This window comes from Rhinatrema bivittatum, chromosome 8, assembly GCF_901001135.1.
Source record: "Rhinatrema bivittatum chromosome 8, aRhiBiv1.1, whole genome shotgun sequence".
NCBI classification, from domain to species: Eukaryota; Metazoa; Chordata; class Amphibia; order Gymnophiona; family Rhinatrematidae; genus Rhinatrema; species Rhinatrema bivittatum.
The window spans coordinates 54,134,767-54,152,988 of NC_042622.1; the positions used below are offsets into that span (position 1 = coordinate 54,134,767).

An 18,222-nucleotide genomic window follows, 5' to 3' on the forward strand; every position below is an offset into this window, starting at 1 on the left:
ACCTGAGTAAATATTGATTTATCCAGATAAATTGGCCTATCTTAAAATTACCCCCAGCGAAAAGAACACGCAAGATTCCATGGCAGGCCTACGTTTAGCTGGCTTAAAACAAGGCATTCCCTCGGGCGTTTTTAGGCTGTGGAAATAAAATGTGCCTGCATTTGATTTTCAAATGTCCGTGTGCTGTTTTTCCCTGCCCCCACCGCCTGCACAAACAGCAGGCAAAAGGCACACGGGCACCTATAGCACACGCAACATTGCGACTGTTAGTTTTTCAAAGGGAATTAATGCGGGTGGATTCCATTTGAATATTAGCTGCAACGTAGGTGCATGCCCGCTTGTATTACAAATAATTCAGGCGATTCCAAATTGCTCTCCAAAGGCTTACACAAGTCTGAGAATTTTTTTTTTTTTTATATATGTGGCAAAGCTATTTTATGCACTTTACAAAAAATAATGTAAATTGATCCGGAGAGAGTTCTGGTTAATTATTGATAATGGTGTAAAAACAATCAGTACTTCAAAATTATATTGCTTCACAATTAAGACGGGAAATGAAAAACAGTCATGACATTTTAGAAAGAAAACCAATTTTCTTCAATTTAAACTGTTTCACATATTATATCAGGCAAATTATAATTATGCCGAGTGACTGAAATAAGAAGACAAAGTATTGCTTATTAAAACACGACATACCATTTTCTCTGAATCTTAAATGAGTTTTTTTTTCTCTCTTTCCTTTGGCTACTAACGTCTGACTTTTCATATACACGGTTCTGGCAGGATAAGAGGTGTGAAACGGCGACACATCCTGTAAAAACAGTGCCAATCATCAGAGGCCTGACTGGAAGGAACCAGAAAGGCCAAATGATTACTCGGATCCTCATCTAACGGAGCCACTGCCAATATTCTTAGTACTACAGGAGCAGAAAAAAAGCAAATGTGAAGTTAAGGTCTACGCTGCCGTTTGAAAGCAACATTTGTTGTTTCTATTTGTGTCTTTCCGATCCTATATGACACAATACCACAAACACATTTTATTTATTTCATTTCATGGCATTTTAGTGAGGGGGCCATGCAGGTTGCGGACTTCCTTGAAGAGCGAAGTAGTTTCACAGCTGCCATTGGGTGAAGGGCGTCTCGCTCCGATGACACAGCTGCCAGTGGAGGGAGGAGGGAGGAGAGGAGTCCCTCTCGCATGGCGAGGCAGCCTGCTGAGCATAAAGACCTACCCCAACAATGCTGCCTCGGTTAGGCTTAATTGCCCCCCCGACCTGATGCTCATCTCTTCCAATAGCCCTGGGATACAGGCCAGAGCCAGGAGCAGGCTGCCCTGCAGCAGCAGTACATGGAGGGAAAAGCAGAAGCGGCACTTCCTGGAACGAGAATGCAGTGGTTGAAGATTTCCCTCTAGCCTCTCTGTGTCTGTGTGGAAGGTGAGTCAATAGAAAGGTGTTTTCTTGCAGGCTGCTGCCCTAAGATAGGCACAAAAGTTACATAGAAACATAGAAATGACGGCAGAAGAAGACCAAACGGCCCATCCAGTCTGCCCAGCAAGCTTCACACATTTTTTCTCTCATACTTATCTGTTTCTCTTAGCTCTTGGTTCTATTTCCCTTCCACCCCCACCATTAATGTAGAGAGCAGTGATGGAGCTGCATCCAAGTGAAATATGTAGCTTGATTAGTTAGGGGTAGTAGGGGTAGTAACCACCGCAATAAGCAAGCTACACCCATGCTTATTTGTTTTACCCAGACTATGTTATACAGCCCTTATTGGTTGTTTTTTTTCTCCCCTGCTGTTGAAGCAGGGAGCTATGCTGGATATGCGTGCAGTATCAGTTTTTTTTTTCTCCCCTGCCATTGAAGCAGAGAGCTATGCTGGATATGCGTGCAGTATCAGTTTTTCTTCTCCCATGCCGTTGAAGCAGAGAGCCATGCTGGATATGCATCGAAAGTGAAGTATCAGGCACATTTGGTTTGGTGTAGTAACCGCCGTAACAAGCCAGCTACTCCCCGCTTTGTGAGTGCGAATCCTTTTTTCTTCTCCCCTGCCGTTGAAGCTATGCTGGATATGCGTGAAGCATCAGCTTTTCTTTTCCCCTGCTGTTGAAGCAGAGAGCTATGCTAGAAATGCGTGATTTATCAGTCTTTCTCCCATGCCGTTGAAGCAGATAGCCATGCTGGATATGCATCGAAAGTGAAGTATCAGGCACATTTGGTTTGGGGTAGTAACCGCCGTAACAAGCCAGCTACTCCCCGCTTTGTGAGTGCGAATCCTTTTTTCTTCTCCCCTGCCGTTCTCCCTTTCCCTATCTTGCTGTGCACCTGTGAACATAACAAAATGAAATAATGAAATAAATCTAAACAAACATAAAAAAAACCCCCGAAATGACAGGACATTTTTTTTTATCATATACACCACTTATTAGTATCATAGTGCACTTGGGAACCAATGACCTGGCTAGGAATAAAATCAGTGTGCTGTAGGAGGAGTTTAAGAAATTAGGGGAGGGACTTACGCAGCATGCAAGGACCATAGTATTGTCTGAAACATTACCTGTGTACGGTAAAAGTGAAGAAAGAATATGGGACCTATGCATTAAAACTGAGAATTTGTTTTAGCATTCTCGCTAAAACCTCACTGTGGGATGCACTGAATTCTTGTCTCTTTAGTTTGCATGAAAAACTAGCATGCACAGTAAGCCAAAAACTTTAGGGTGCGGTTCCTGCATCTCAAAATTCCCCATGCTAATCAGTCCCATCGAGGCTGTCCCCATTAAGGATGAACCACTTCCAACCCCAACCCCCCCCTCCCCTTCCCAATAGAGATGGACCCCCAAGCCCTTCTGGAAGATTCTTTACCATTCTGGAGGGATCGGATCTTCACCTTATGTCCCGTCAGCAGTATTACATGCCACCGAATACCACCACCTAGAAATGCTTCACTTCTATCATGTGGTATGTGTACGGACGTTTTTCCAGCAGAAAGCACCTCTTCTGCTTGACAACTAAATTTTAAAAGGAGCGAACGCGTGCCCATAAAAATACATTCAACTTTATTTTGTGCGTGCAAGTACATGCGTACCATTTAAAATATCAAGAGAGAGAGAAAAAACTATTTTAAAAGGTCAATCTGACACTCTCTCTATATATCCCACCGTAAGAGGGGCACTTTCAACTCAGGGTGGGTTTTGGAGGTGGCAGAGTTACAAGGGTCCACAGACCTTTGCGCCCTAGGCAGACCAACGTAACCCCCCCCCCAAAAAAAAAAAAACAAAAAACCACTCTGAGTTGAAAGTGCCCCCTTACAGAGGAAGATATAGAGAGTGTCAGATTAGCCCTTTAAAAGATGCTCTCCCTCCCCAGCATTCAGGATCCCTCTGGACCAAAATCTCCAGACTTGTACCTCATTAGGACCAGTTGTAAAGTTACACACATCACCCCTATCCTCCGTAACCTACATTGGCTGCCAATAAAATACAGAATCTTGCACAAGTCCCTCACCACAATCCACAAAACCATCCACAAGTAGCTTCAACTAGATCTGCAAATCCCACTCAAACTATACTCCTCCTCTAGACCCATCAGAGAAGCGTATAAAGGAACCCTTCAAGTCCCACCAATTAAAGCCACGCGTCTGTCAACTACCACAGAAAGAGCATTCTCTATAGCGGGTCCAGCCATTTGGAATAACATGCCCACAGACCTCAGACTGGAACCCTACCCGCTAACCTTTCGAAAAAAATGTAAGACTTGGCTTTTCCAGCAAGCCTTCCCTTAACTCCCCAAAACCGTCAATATACTACATAGTCAGACTCTACCTCCTGACTAGGCACCACGGCTAATTTCGGCGCTTTGTATTTCTCATTTTTTAGTTCCACTCTCCTTTGTTTCTGGCTTCCCTAGCCCCCAAGTTCTATTTCCTTGTTCTATGTAACTTTGCTTCTTTATTAATTACTTTATTCAGTTAATCCCCTTGTTCCATGTAAACCGATTTGATATGAATCCTTTCATAAAGGTCGGTATAGAAAAGTATTAAATAAATAAATAAATAAATAAGGTAATATGGCACACATTGCCATGCAGAATCCAGGGGTTACACGCATACATCTTGGCCCCACCCTGGAATGCCCATTCCCCACCCCTTTCCTGCCTACTTCCTCCTGATACACGCACAGGTACGGGCACGCGTGCGCGTACATCCTGGCTTCTTACAATTCGCGTTGCTCCCGCACAGTTCACATAACGTGTGCATGGAGCCGCTTTTACATGAGCAATGATTTTAAAGTCTACCGGTGAGTGTTTAGCCCCAGAAGCAGATTCTATTCAGGATACCGTGCCAACTCCAGGAAGGATGCTCCAACCAAAGCCACACTATACCGAGTGCCCGAGACACCCCAGCCTGACTTTGTATCTGTGCAGATCCAGCCTGCTCCTGATCTGGATTCCATGATGGATCCTGAATTTACATCAGCCAAGTCTGATCCTGTCGGGCTTTTAATAGCTATGCTCCAGGACTTGTACCTGCCCCAGAGGGCCAGTCAGCGCCAGTTCCTGAGATCTCTCCTGATCTGGAAGGTGGACATAAATCTGTGCTTCATAAGCTTGTAACTAATTAATCTATTTTTATTTGAGAAAATTCTGACTTGGACCTTGCTTCTATAGTGCCAGATCAAGTCACTGTGATTCTGAATGCAATGGCATTCATAAGGAACACTCGTATGGATGTGCCTCTAACTAATTACCCTATTTTTATTTCAGCAGTGGCAAATTCTGCTTCAATAGTGATGAATCCCAGTTTCAGATTTCCAGAGGATCTGCTGAAACAGGTACCCATGGAAGGCACTGTGGGGAGCTCTTCCTTCCATTGTTTTGAAAATCACAGATATGTGAACTTATGACTAGGATAAGTACTGTGCAATTCAGAGTGCATCAAATAAAAACAGTGGACTGTGATGTTTACTATGAAACTCTGTTTAAATGGCACTGCTGTGAATTGGTATTACTCTGAAGTACTGTGTCCCATGGATCAGGACCCAGGGCTCCCAAAATATGGGCCTCAGTCTAAGATTAGGTATTCTTTATCTACTCCTGAATGGACTTCAAAGAATACTGCCTTAAGGTGGCTGAGCCTAGATCTGGGTAGCTCTTGGGGATACCCAGAGGTTACCCCCTGAAAAGCCCTGGAGGCAGACTGAGAATATCAGGGACAACATGGATCTCATTCTGCGGCGGCCAGAGAAGAGAAGGTCTAGCAGCAAGGCCAAGAGATGAGGAGGAGGCCCAGACATTCATAGAGAATGTGTGCATGATAATTTGACAGTGAGAGCCTGTATGTGTATGTGTGAGAGAGAGAGTATACGAGTGAGAGCTTGTGTATGAGAGACAGCATGTGAGAGTGCAAGCCATCTGTGTGTGTGTGTGTGTGTGTGTGAGAACATGTGAGCATGAGAGCCTGTGTATATGTGAATGTCTGTGAGAGAGACAGCATGTGAGAGTCTGTGTGTGAAAGAGAGCATGTGAGAATGAGAGCCTATGGGGCAGATTTTAAAACGTACTCGCATGGCGTACATTTGTGCGTGCTACCCGGCCCACAAATGTATACCCGATTTTATAACATGTGTGTGCAGCTGCGCACATGTTATAAAATCAGGGGTCGGCGCACGCGCGCAAAGTGGGTGCACACTAGTGCAACTTGCGCGCGTCGAGCCCTTGGGGAGACCAGCTGGCTTTCCCCGTTCCCTCGGAGGCCGCTCTGAAATCCCTTCCCCTACCTGTCCCGCCCCCCAGCCCGAAAACCCCCACCTTCCCCTCCCTTCCTCTACCTGTCCTGCCCCCCAGCCCGAAAACAAAAACCCCTTACCTTTGTTGTGGAAGTTACTCCTGCCAGAGGCATGCGATTCCCGGCCCAGCGGCCGTACGGAGACCTCTGGCCATGCCCCTGCCCCCCCGGACCACCCCGCCCCGCCCCGGACCACCCATTTTTTCAAGCACCGGGACTTACATGTGTCCCGGGGCTTTATGCACGCTGCCGGGCCTTTTGAAAATAGGCCCGGCGCGCATAGGGCTTTTAAAATCTGCCCCTATGTGTGTGAGAGAGACAGCATATGAGAGTGAAAGCCTGTATGTGAGAAACAGCATGTGAGAGAGCTGTCTGTGTCTGTGAGACTGCATGTGATTGAGAACCTGTGAGTGTGCATGTGAGAGAGAGAGAGAGCATGTGAAAGCGAGAGCCTCTGTGTATGAGTGTATGTGTGTGTGTGTGTGAGAGAGAGAGAGAGACAGCATGTGGGAGGGAGAACCTGTGTGTGTGTGTGAGAGAGAGATAGGGAGTGAGAGCCTATGTGTGTGTTTCAGGGAGGAAGGGAAAAAGATAGGTGGAGAGAGAGAAGAAAGAAAGAAGAAGAAAAAAGAGACCCTGTAAAAGGAAAAGACCAAGAAGGGGAATGTGGAAAAAAGGCTGAAATCAACTGATTAGAAAAATAGAATCAGACAACAAAGGTAAAAAAAAGTATTTTGAGTTTTTATTGATTGGCATATGATATCTTTGGGAATGTGCATTATATATTTGTACTTTGTTCTTTCTTCAGTATTCCACGGTTCAGAGTCTGGTTTCTTAGGCTTTCTATTTTATTTTTGTCTGCATGTTTCTGTTTCTAATGTGTAGTCCCTTATTCAGTATTAGGTAAGGGTCTGTATGTGTTCTGTATGTAACAGAGGTGCAGTATTTCTGTTAGTATATAGTTTCTCTGTAGGGATTTATGGCTTGTTCTTTTCCCAGCTAACGTCCAAATTTTAAGAGCCTTGCGCGCGTAAAAAACGGGGGTTACGCGTGTGGCCGAGCCCTGCGCGTGCCGCGCATATTTCGGAAAGGTCCAGCCACACGCGTAACCTCTGTTATGTGCAGATGTGCCGGGCCAAGTAAAAGGGGTGAGCTGGGGGGCATGGTCTGGGCAGGAAGGGATGGGGCGAGGGCCAGGTGTTATTATTTGTGATAATTGTCGGTGGATCCTTGGGCCGGTGGCAGATGACCATGCCCACGGGGGAAGATCCCGAGAGGGACCACTGGTGAGGCTCAGAGTTGAGAGACAGGCACACACTAGTTCTTTTATTAAACTGTTTTAGAGAACCACCAGAAGTGGCAGTAGTGAGCTGGAAGAGCCCGGCTGGGCTGTAGTCCCTCAGGCTCTGGAACAGCGATCCCAGGATATCTGAGCTGTAGAGAAACTGAGATAGTGAGTAGGCAGAGTATGCAGAGTTCAGGAACAGAACCTTACATAAGAACATGCGAACATGCCATACTGGGTCAGACCAAGGGTCCATCAAGCCCAGCATCCTGTTTCCAACAGTGGCCAATCCAGGCCATAAGAACCTGGCAAGTACCCAAAAACTAAGTCTATTCCATGTTACGTTGCTAGTAATAGCAGTGGCTATTTTCTAAGTCAACTTAATTAATAGCAGGTAATGGACTACTCATCCAAGAACTTATCCAATCCTTTTTTAAACACAGCTATACTAACTGCGCTAACCACATCCTCTGGCAACAAATTCCAGTTTAATTGTGCGTTGAGTGAAAAAGAACTTTCTCCGATTAGTTTACCTTGATGGTAACACTCACACAATAGTCTCTTAGAAGCAGCCCAGGAGCTGGAATGAATTAGGCCCTCGAGGAGCGAGTACCTGGTGCCTACCTGGTGCCTACCTGGTCCCACTGCTCCAGTGCTTTCTACTCTCAGTTACCCCAGTCACTTCCACCCCTGCCGCCAAACTTTTTAATAAAGGTCCCTCTGCTCCAGTGCTTTCTACTCCTCAGTTGCCCCAGTCACTTCCACCCCTGCCACCAAACTTTTTAATAAAGGTCCCTCTGCTCCAGTGCTTTCTACTCCTCAGTTGCCCCAGTCACTTCCACCCCTGCTGCCAAGGTTTTTAATAAAGGTCCCTCTGCTTCAGTGCTTTCTACTCCTCAGTTGCCCCAGTCACTTCCAACCCTGCCGCCAAACTTTTTAATAAAGGTCCCTCTGCTCCAATGCTTTCTACTCCTCAGTTGCCCCAGTCACTTCCACCACTGCCGCCAAAGTTTTTAATAAAGGTCCCTCTGCTCCAGTGCTTTCTACTCCTCAGTTGCCCCAGTCACTTCCACCCCTACCTCTTATCCCACTCGTGGGTCTTCACAGAGCAGAAGTGATCCCCATTTGCTCCTGCCCTGCTGATGCTGTTTTTTGCAAAATGATGCTGGCCATGGATTAGCTGGCACCATTATGAGAAATAGCAGTGGCAGGGCAGAAGCACCCGGCAATTGCTCCTGCTCTCTAAAGACCTGCAGATGGGGAAAGAGGTGAGGTAGGGAGACCTGGGGCGGAGGGGTGGGGGGTGGGAAGGGATATTGGCTGGCATCATCTCAGGGCAGGAATGTCTGGGGATTGCTCCTGCCATGTGAAGATCCAGAGATGAGGTAAGAGGTAGGCTGGGGAATGCAAGAGGACTGGCAAGGTTGGTGCCGAGCCATAGGGCAGCAGGGTTTTTTGCCTCTGGGAGAGGAAAGGCCCCAGGGTTGACTGCAGCTTTAAAAAAAAAAAAAAATAATTAAAAACACAATTAAAAAAAAACCCCATCAATTTTTTTTAGGTTTTTTTTTTTCCATTTCATTTTCAAAATAAAATGAAATGAACCAGGACATTTCATTGAGATCCATTTATTTTAAATGAAAGCGCTTCCTCATCAAATACATAAAAGTAGAGAAGATGAAGATAAGAGCAAAACAATTAACCTAAAATTGTCGTGTTTTCAAAGAAAGTGTGGATCGCCAGCTGATCTATTTTAATTTAAGATGATTTTAATTAAGATGTTGGGACTGCTGTCTGTGATGTCGCCACACATTTTGCCACCTCCTGACTAGTGTAATAGGACTAGGAAGGACAATTTCCAGAGGCATTTAGATGATGTCCTTAGACCAGCTTTCACAGCACGCATACTTCTGGATTATACAGAGGCATTCTTGAGGGTGTATTCAGGCCGGGGGTGGAAACTGTTGTACCCCAACCCACCGCCTTTAGAAAAATCAGGACCTTTTCACGCATGTGTCTTGAGGGCAATTGTTAAAGCTACCTGGTAGCTTCTGATCCAAAATTAGCCATGCTGTATGTGCGTACAAAGGTGTGCATGTACCTTGCAACAATGCGGGTTATCCCCAGCTTCCAAACTGTCCGCATTGGGCCAAAACCCCCGCTTGCTCTTCAGCTGCAGACTTAGCCCTATTTTCACAGTGCAAGTCAATGCATACCTTTGCTTGAAAGCTCGCCACTGGCAGAGAGTATGTGTGGTCACTTGAACCTGCTTTTTCTCCTGCGGGTAGATTTTTGCTGGAAAACCACGCGTGAAGATTTGAAAATGCCATCGACACATGGACTTTACCTCCCCGACCTAAACACGTCTCCCTCCCTCTCTCATCCCCTATGGACAGCTCCTCTCAAAGAGGCAAAAAGTATGCACTTTGCAGAATAATGCGCAGGCTGCTAGCCACAATGAGGGAGGGCAACTTTCAGAAAATGCTTTATAGCCACATAAATTGCTTTGAAAATTGTACTCTGTGAGGGTAAGTGTCAAGCCAGCCACCTTGCTGCAACTTCCAGAAACTTTGTACCTGTGGACTTTGCAACAATTTTCAAAGGAAAGCACACACAGGCTATCACTTTGAAAATTTCCTGTGGGAAAAGTATCTGCATAGATTTGCACCTCTTTATTCTGTGGATGCTTTCTATAACCATAAGAATGCAACGTTTTCTCCTCAGACTTAGCTCCACCTCAGGATCACCTCCACTACATTGTGGGTAAAAGTACAGGTCTTCTGGAGCAGCGCCTCTGCTATTTCCCCATACAACGAGGGCAATTTTCAGACGTGATTTATACTGGTAAAATTTTTCACCTGTGTAAATCCTTTTGAAAATTGCCCTCTAAGAGTGTAATTTTTAAAGGTATTACCACAGATAAAATGGTGCTATACCTGTAGAAATGGCTTGCAATTTCCACAGCCCAGCTGATATGCTGTGGATACAGTTATGGGGGTACGACCTGTATGCACGGACGTTTTCCTGGATGGAGTGGACATGTTCCCAGGGAGAGAGATGGGGAAGGGTTTAGCCTAACAGGTTGGCTAGTACTTTTTTCAAACTGGGAGCCGGCAACTAAGGGTGACTCCTGCCCCTTTCTACATCAGAAATCCCCATGGAAGGAGTAAGTGTGGTCAATTTATTTATTTATTTTTATTTAAGGTTGATTTTGGTTCAGCAAATGAAACAAACATTAAACGACCTGAACCTCAAATTTTAAAAAAGTGAAATGAAAAAAATAAATTTTTTTACACATATATCCCTAATGGCCCATGGTAATGACATGCAAATTAGTTTCACATTAATTTCCTAGTTTTATATTTAGCACATTAAATGGACATAATACAAAAACTTAACTACATCTCCTTGAAATGTAGTCAAAGCTGATGTTAGTGTGGTGTGGGGCAATTCAGCCACCGAGTACCCCCTCCCCCAACAAAGAGCTGGGGTTTCACCCTAACATAAAATGTAAGAGTGGGTGAGTGAACTAGCATCTTTCACTCTCCCAAAAAATATTGAGGGGTTGGAAAAAATGTGTATCTCCTGGCCTCATGGCCAGAGTTCATTTTTCTGTCATTTAGGCCCCAGCTCCTTCTGGTCTTCCGGTGCTCTGGGATGATGTGAGGGGCAGGGCTACTACAGCTGAAATAGCCGGGTCCAGTTTGGATTATGGTGCCAGCAGAGCAGGAGTGGCTGGAGATTGCACCTGCCCCATTAGGCCCAGGAGGCACATGAGGGAAAGTGGATGGGATCCAGGAGGGCTACAGGGTCTGGGGTCCTACACAGAGGGGCAGGGTTTTATATATTGTTGGGGTGGGCAGACATCATTCAGAGGGGAAGGCTTTCTAGTGGGGACATGTTGATGCATTAAAATGTTTCAACATGCTCTGAAATGATTGTGTGCTGAACATTTTAGCATGCAATAAATCATTTCAGTGCACGTTAAAATGGAAGCAAAATAAAGATTTTAAAAAGCAGAAAAAAAATCCCAAAAGAAACAAAACCCAAAATGAAACAACATTTTTGCATGCACACATCTAGTTTGTGTTCACTTTGGCACATTTTAACGAACATTATTTTACTATGTACTAATAAAGAGCTGCTTTGCATAGTTTTGCATCTCATGCCCTTATTTGACTAGTATTTTTCATTAAAACTCTCATGAGCTAATTAGTGTTCATTAAAAGTGCTGTCGATGCACGTAAACTGGATTGCATGTCCTAACAATCCAGCAGATTTTAAAAGCTCTACACCCACCAAAGCCAGGAAATACGCACGCGACTCGGCCCGGCGCATGCTGAGTATATTTTAAAAGTGCGTATCTCCTGGTATGCGCACAAGTTAAGACGTTCAAAAAAGGGGCTGTGTGTGAGCGGGGCATTGGCGGGCTGAGTCTGTTACATGAAGTGTACGTTTATTGACATGCACAAGCGCGCACGACGGTCCCCTACAGCGTTACTTTACTTCTAGTATGGACTGCATGTAAGTAATAAAATAACAAAAACTAGGCCACTCAGAGAGGTTTCAAGGCTTGGGGCTAATAGGGTACAAGGGGTGCAAGTTAGCTAGGGGTTTAAGAGGTCCTCTCCTTTACTGGACCGAATGGGAACAAACTGGGGAAACAGGCAATTGCGTCGGCATGCATATCTACTAAAATCCCCCCCTCTTACTCGCTCGAGGCGGCATTCTCACGCACACGCACATATAAAGTCATTCACATATGTGTGTGCATAGAGTCAGTTTTATAACAGGTGCACATATACGCACGTATGTTATAAAATTGCTGCATCCATGCGTGTGAGCCGACAAACCGCACACGTGCACAAGCCCGTGGGTCTTAAAATCCTCCTTAATGCTTTTAACGTGTGTTAATACATGCAAAGGCATTAGTACACGCTTGTACATGGGCCTCATTGTCTGAAACCATGATATCACTAGGAGGAAAGAAAACCCGAAAGTAATGTAATTAATACAATATTTATTTACTAAGCATCCTTCATGTGAGCTATGTAGGATTTTAAGTGGTTTATAAATAAAGAAACCATAATAAAGAAACCATAGACTAACACGCAACAAAGCGAAATCCCTATTGCCATTAGAGTATTACTGTAGTATGTAACAGGAAATTGCCCATTTTTTAAAAACAATCTACAATAGCTAACAAAACTTCCTGAGATCTGGAAATAGCTACTAAGAAGGGTAATAACCAGTAATAAAAGTGTCTAGATTGTAACCTCTTGCGGGTGTATTGATATGACTGTGATTGCTTTGGTTACGCTTTATGCGATGCTCACACTGATCATTCTGTATAAATAATAAATACTATTGATGAATGCCACCAAACTCCCACAGTCTGATATTCCCAGAAGATCAAAAGATAGAGAACACCCTTCGAGAATTTGGGGGGGGAGTGTGGTGGAAGGAAAAGGCAAAGGATGCAGAGGAGATTCAGGTTACACCTGCTACTTTGGACAAGATGAATGAAAGGACATTTTTCCACAAATGTTAAACCTGGTATTTGAACCCCAAGAAAATCAATCTTGAGAAACGACAAAGCAGGGGCCACTAGATCAGCCACTGCAGTGCCATTAATCAAAAGCCTTGTGACACAAGGGGCCGTCAGAGGCAGTATTTATGCTCTGCACTGAGGGTAAAATGCTGTACGAGTACTGAGAACAGCAGCCTTGTGAATCACCATCACCACTAATGCTGCACAGAAAAATGAAAATAAGCTCAGTGCCAACACTTGCGGGGGAATATTGCTTTCTCCCCCCCCCCCCCAAACTTTTACAGCCTTGCTGTGTTGGGTCTGAGCCTCACAGTGCATCTGCCCAATGACCTTATATCACCAACGTGATTCTATTTATGTTTGCTTTCTTTTAACTCCGTCTTAAGACATTTTGAGGGTAATAGTCACTGGCCAGATTGCAAATTTAGGGCTTGATTCACTAAACTTGTCTGATGAATCATAGCCAGATAAACTTATTCAGCTAATTTTGGAGGGATTTATTTATTTATTTATTTAGCAGTTTTTTATACCGACCTTCATAGTAGATAACCATATCGGATCGGTTTACATTTTAACAAAGGGTAAAACTGAGGTAACAATTCTGGTAAATAATAGATAACAAAGGAAAAGGAATAAGTCAAAGTTACAATCAACAAGGTATGGAAAACTTGGAGGCTTAAAGACAAGCTGGAAGGAAGATAGAGGCAGGTAGAATAAATATAACATGATACGAATAATTTAACGGGTTAGAGCATATGCTTTAACCAGGAAATGCCAGTGTCCATTGTTCAGGAGGAAGTGTGTCAAAGTCCTTGTAAGAAGTGAGGCTCAAACTAGTGATTATCCGGTGGATCTGGGAAGGCTTGGTGAAAGAGCCACGTCTTTAGTCTTTTTCTGAAGGTTAAGAGGCAGGGTTCCAATCTGAGATTTGCTGGGATATTGTTCCAGATAGCTGGGCCTGCAATTGAAAAAGCTCTGTCTTTGGTCGTAGAGAGGCGAGTGGCTTTAGTAGGGGGAAATTTCAGAGTGCCTTTGTGGATATCTCTCGTTGGTCTGTTAGAGGAGTGGAGTTTGAAAGGGATATCCAGGTCGAGTTGGAGTTGCTGATGGATGGTTTTGTGTATTAGGGTAATGGATTTGTACAGGATTCTGAAATTTACTGGTAACCAATGTAGGTTTCTGAGGACGGGGGAGATGTGTTCACCGCAGCTGGTGTTGGTCAGCAGTCTCGCTGCCGCATTTTGTAACATCTGCAGTGGTTTGGTGGTAGATTTAGGGAGGCCTAGAAAGAGGGCACTGCAGTAATCTATTTTGGCGAACAGAAGAGCCTGGAGGACTGTCCTGAAGTCTTGGAAAAATAAGAGTGGTCTCAGTCGTTTCAAAACCTGTAGTCTGAAGAAACTGTCTTTGGTAGTTGTGTTGACCATTTTTTTAAGGTTTAGACGATTGTCTATTATTACCCCAAGGTCTCTAACGTGCGTACAGGTGATGTGAGCATTGTGCGGTGAAGGTGGAGGAAGATTGTTTTCATTTGAAGAGATGAAGAGAAGTTCCGTCTTTGAGGCATTGAGGACCAAGTTTAAGCTGTTGAGTAGATTAGTAATGGATAGAAGACAGTTATTCCAGTAGGTGAGAGCTTTTGAGATGGATTCTGTTATTGGGATTAGAATCTGTACATCATCTGCGTACAGATAGTGAATTAGGTTGAGGTCTGTCAGTAGTTGGCAGAGGGGGAGGAGGTATATATTAAAGAGGGTTGGAGATAAGGAGGATCCTTGTGGTACGCCAAGGGAAGATTTTGTTAGAGGTGACTCCTTGTTATTGATTTTGACTTTAAAAGTCCTATTGCTGAGAAAGGACCTGAACCAGTTGTGGGCCGATCCGGAGATGCCGATATCCTCAAGGCGATCCAGGAGGATGGTGTGGTTGACTGTGTCAAATGCCGCCGAAATGTCTAACAGAACTAATAAGAAGGAATGTCCTTTGTCTAATCCCATTATAATATGGTCTGTAAGCGAAATGAGGAGGGCCTCCGTGTTGCGTGATTTCCGGAAGCCATATTGCGAGGGGTATAGGATCTTATGGTCCTCTAGATATTCTGAAAGCTGGGTGTTTACCAGTTTCTCTGTAAGTTTGGCAACGAATGGTAGATTGGAGATGGGTCTAAAGTTGGCTAGTACATTAGGGTCTAGATTGTGTTTCTTGAGGAGGGACTTAAGAGAAGCAGTTTTTAGGCTGTCTGGGTAGCTTCCTTGAGTTAGAAGGCTGTTAATAATATTTGTTAGAGGTCCTGAGATCGTGTCTGGAATAAGCAGCAGGAGTCTTGATGGGATATTATCAGCCGGATGACTAGATGGTTTCTGTCTTTTTAGAATGGATTCAATCTCTTTGGTGGAGATTAATTCGAAGCTGTCCAACTTAGGTTTAGCGAACAAATTGAAATTCTCATCTGATTTGAGAGGTGTTGTATTAGGAGGAAGGAGGGCGAGAGTATTTAGGATCTTCAGTTGAAAAAATGAGGCGAGTTCATTAGCCTTGGATAGAGCTTGTTCGTCTGGAATAGGTGGCGGGGTTGATTTAGTTATTTGTGTTACGTAAGCAAATAGGGCCTGGGCGTCATACTGGTAGTGGTGTATTTTGTTGGCGTAATATTCCTTTTTTTTTTGTAGTATGCAGGTCCTATAGCGATGTAAGAAACCCTTGTATGTTGAAAGGGTAGTTGAGTTGGGGGTTTTTGAGTTGGGGGTTTTTCGCCATCTATTTTCTTTATGGCGTAAGTCCTGTTTCATCTGTTTTAGTTCGGTGCTGAACCAAGGTTGATTCCCCCTTTTTTTTGGATTGATTGTTTTGGAGGTTATTGGGCACCATTTGTTTGCGACTGCTTCAGTAATTGTTTGCCAGGAAGATAGGGCTGAGTCGGGATTAGACAGGTCCAGGTTGGAGAGTTCCTTGGAGAGCTGCTCGCTGAGTATATCAGATGGACATGATTTCCTGAATTGAATGGTGGAAAGGTGCGGAGAGGTGTGAGTCTGTTTGTATGTGGAGAAGGATGATTCTATCAAGAAATGATCTGACCAAGGGATTGGGGTACATGTGGGATCAACCGTGCATGTGAATTTAGAGTTAATGAATATTAAATCCAGGATGTGACCAGCTTTGTGTGTGGGGCTGTTGATAGTCTGAGAGAATCCCATAGCAGTGAGGGTGGTGAGGAAGGCTTCGCAGTTCGCAGATCGCGGTATAGCATCTGTATGGAGGTTGAAATCACCCATAATCATAGTTGGTAGGTCTAAGTTAATATGTTTTGCTATGGATTCTATGAGGGGTGAAGGGTCGGTTTCTAAAACTCCAGGAGGAGCGTAGACTAACAAAATTTGTAGAAGTTTTGACTTGACTAATCCTAGTTCCAATTTGGATTCAGTCTTGATGGTGTGAGCGGTCAGTCTGAGTTCTTTCTTGGAGGCTAGAAGAAGTCCGCCTCCTCTTTTTTTGTGTCTATGGAAGGTGAAGATGTCATATAACTGGATAGGTAGTTGGTTGGTTAAGGCAATGTCCGAGTTTTTTAACCAGGTTTCTGTGATGGCACAGATGTCTGGGTTGGAGTCCAGGAGGTAATCATTGAGGATGTGTGTCTTTTTAGTTAAAGATTGTGCATTGAGGAGTGTTACTGAGAGTAGCGTGAGGCCTAGAAGTTGGTTCAAAGGAGACGTCATGATTGGAATAATTCTTTTTTGTAAGACGTTTGTGGAGTTAGGTAAGGAGATTCTCCTCTGGTTGTAGATGATTGGGATGTTGTGTGTGAACATGATGAATGAGGTTCCGGAAGAGGTTTAGTCTGAGCAATATTTTGATTGTGACTGGATACAACTGGTGAGAGTCTGTATGAAGAAGAGATATCTGTGGACGGATGAAAGAAGGTGTTTGTCTGAATGAAGGGCGGTTTGGATGATTGTTGAAAGGAAGTCTATAAGCTTGTTGGATTGATTGGAGGAGTGCTCAGTCCTCCTTAGGTGTGGGTGGTTGTTTGATCAAGTGGTGGTAGAGCTCCACTTCTGGAGGTCACTAAGTTTGAGTGCTGAAGTTGAGTGCTGGGGTGAAAATGCTGGGGTGAATCTTGGTTGAGAGCTGATGTTGAGTGCTGAGATTTGTATGAATGTTTAAAGCTTGCTGGAGAGGCTGGATGAGTGCTGGACGCTTGTTGAAGAGGCTGGGTGAATGCTGGACGCTTGTTGAAGAGGCTGGGTGAATGCTGGACGCTTGTTGGAGAGCTTGCTGGAGAGGTGGACTTTTATTCTATACGTCTGAAACGGTTAATCTGAATCTTTGCTGGCTGTTGCCTCTGTTGAAGATATCGGTTGTTCCATGGGAAAGGCTCTGGGCCTCCTGGGGGCTCTACGAAGGGGCGAGACAAAGGGGCAGGCCCCTTTGTCGCGCTCCTTCGGCGCGCGACGCTCGGCGCGCAGCGCCTAGCAGGGTATGATTTAAATCCCTGCCGGGCTCTCTCTGGTTGGCTGCCTTCTGTTTTGGGGCGGGCCTAGGCGCGTTTTTTTGTTGTTTTCTTCTTTTTTTCAGGTTTTCCTTCGCCGGAAACGGCCTCGGCGATCGCGGCTGGCGTCGGGGTCCCCCGGGTGGGGAGGCCGAACACTGACCTGACCTTCCCCCGGTGGGGCTCCGGCGCCAGTCGCGCAGGTCTTCGGTCGCCGCGTGGAGGAGAGAGAAGGGAGAGAAGGCGCCTAGCAGGGTAGGATTTAAATCCCTGCCGGGCTCTCTCTGGTTGGCTGCCTTCTGTTTTGGGGCGGGCCTAGGCGCGTTTTTTTGTTGTTTTCTTCTTTTTTTCAGGTTTTCCTTCGCCGGAAACGGCCTCGGCGATCGCGGCTGGCGTCGGGGTCCCCCGGGTGGGGAGGCCGAACACTGACCTGACCTTCCCCCGGTGGGGCTCCGGCGCCAGTCGCGCAGGTCTTCGGTTGCCGCGTGGAGGAGAGAGAAGGGAGAGAAGGCGCCTAGCAGGGTAGGATTTAAATCCCTGCCGGGCTCTCTCTGGTTGGCTGCCTTCTGTTTTGGGGCGGGCCTAGGCACGTTTTTTTGTTGTTTTCTTCTTTTTTTCAGGTTTTCCTTCGCCGGAAACGGCCTCGGCGATCGCGGCTGGCGTCGGGGTCCCCGGGTGGGGAGGCCGAACACTGACCTGACCTTCCCCCGGTGGGGTTCCGGCGCCGGTCGCGCAGGTCTTCGGTCGCCGCGTGGAGGAGAGAGAAGGGAGAGAAGGCGCCTAGCAGGGTAGGATTTAAATCCCTGCCGGGCTCTCTCTGGTTGGCTGCCTTCTGTTTTGGGGCGGGCCTAGGCGCGTTTTTTTGTTGTTTTCTTCTTTTTTTCAGGTTTTCCTTCGCCGGAAACGGCCTCGGCGATCGCGGCTGGCGTCGGGGTCCCCCGGGTGGGGAGGCCGAACACTGACCTGACCTTCCCCCGGTGGGGCTCCGGCGCCTGTCGCGCAGGTCTTCGGTCGCCGCGTGGAGGAGAGAGAAGGGAGAGAAGGCGCCTAGCAGGTGCAGCCGCACCACAGAATATAGCCAGATATCTTAAAGACAGCTGAATAACTTTATCCAGCTAA

The 18,222-nt window shown here is 45.6% G+C and overlaps 1 long non-coding RNA gene across 3 annotated transcripts in view; it reads left to right on the top strand.

Moving 5' to 3' along the window:
• Positions 1–1,175: 1,175 nt before the first annotated feature.
• Positions 1,176–18,222, top strand: part of LOC115097934 — a 120,341-nt gene continuing 103,294 nt past the window's right edge. For all 3 annotated transcript variants that reach the window (XR_003858369.1, XR_003858368.1, XR_003858367.1), the window contains exons 1-2: positions 1,176–1,436; positions 4,764–4,831. This is a non-coding gene — a long non-coding RNA (uncharacterized LOC115097934). The remainder of the gene's footprint in view (positions 1,437–4,763; positions 4,832–18,222) is intronic.